The 1,251-nt window shown below is 38.6% G+C and overlaps 1 protein-coding gene across 1 annotated transcript in view; it reads left to right on the top strand.

The window, feature by feature from the left end:
• The first annotated feature begins 603 nt into the window (after positions 1-603).
• Positions 604-1,251, top strand: part of amdhd2 (amidohydrolase domain containing 2) — a 16,661-nt gene continuing 16,013 nt past the window's right edge. Inside the window, exon 1 of the mRNA XM_046037836.1 lies at positions 604-950. The gene's annotated coding sequence lies outside the window, so the exon portion shown is untranslated. The remainder of the gene's footprint in view (positions 951-1,251) is intronic.

The raw sequence follows: 1,251 nt of genomic DNA, 5'->3' as shown, positions 1-1,251 counted from the left end.
TGTGTGTGTGTGAAATGAATGTTCATAAGTATGTATCATAACTTATAACTTAACTTGTAACTTTTATTGCTAATACTGTGTAGGCTGAAACTTTCCATGTGCAGTTGATAATACACATGTACTTTTACAATTGATATCTTCAAAAAGAGGGTGATAATACTTCTGTACTGCTCATACTTTAACCTACTTGAAGCTGATAATACTTGTTTACTTTTACCACTGATACTTTCCAAAAGAGGGTGATTAGGCCTATACTTGTGTAGTATTACTGCTGATACTTTGACTACACAAAGCTGATACTTCTGTACTTTAACAACATGAAGCCAATAATACTGTGTACTTTTACTACTGATACTTTCCAAAAGAGGTAATAACCTAAGCCTACTTTACTTTTACTGCTGATACTGTTACTACATGAAGCAGATAATACTTGTGTACTTTTACTGCTGATTCTTTAACTACATGTAGCTGATCCTGTACTTGCAATGCAGGAGATGTTTTACAATAATGTACACAGTATACATGTAGTATCTGTCAGTTAAATGCAGGTCTTTTTTGTGTTTTAGTCAGCTGACCTGCAGCTCCGTTCTGTCACATGACATCCGCTTCCCCTCCTGTTGTTCTACAGACTCAGCAGACTTGGATCAAGTACAACCGCTAGACAAGTACATTAACCCGGTGAAACACTACTGTGGTTATTCTTTGACTGCTAATGTCAAAACAGCTGAAGGGAAATATGGAATGCACGGTCGCCGAACTCGCTTAATAAATACGCTTGTTTAATGTAGCCTCGCTCGCCCTGCCCGTATTTTTGTGGAAGAAGAGCGACGTGGTGACGGTTGAACAGTTGAATTTTACCTGGAGTACATTTTCTAATGTGCATTTAGTGTATGCCGAGTTGACAACTGGATTCTACCATTCTCACACGTCTTACCTTTTTCATTCTCAAGGTATGTAAAGTAGGTCAGATCTTAGAACGACTTAAATTGACTGTTTTCTGGATGGAGTTCTGCATTGTACGTTTTCACACAGTTCGGACCAGAGCCAGAGTTTGTTTCGTCTAAGAACAGCCAGGTAAATGTACACGCGGACAGAATATGAAAGACGACAGCGATGAAGATTAACATTTATGTTGCAACATCATTTAAAAACGCCATGAGAGCATAAAGAAGATCAGGGGTCAAAGTCAGCTGCTGCACCTTCACTGATAAGATAGATAGTAGGCTATTTAATACTGCTGCTGCTGCTGCA

Source organism: Micropterus dolomieu, linkage group LG02, assembly GCF_021292245.1.
Source record: "Micropterus dolomieu isolate WLL.071019.BEF.003 ecotype Adirondacks linkage group LG02, ASM2129224v1, whole genome shotgun sequence".
Lineage (NCBI taxonomy): Eukaryota > Metazoa > Chordata > Actinopteri > Centrarchiformes > Centrarchidae > Micropterus > Micropterus dolomieu.
The sequence above is the reverse complement of the archived record's forward strand: the minus strand, read 5'-3'. Positions and strand labels throughout refer to the sequence as shown.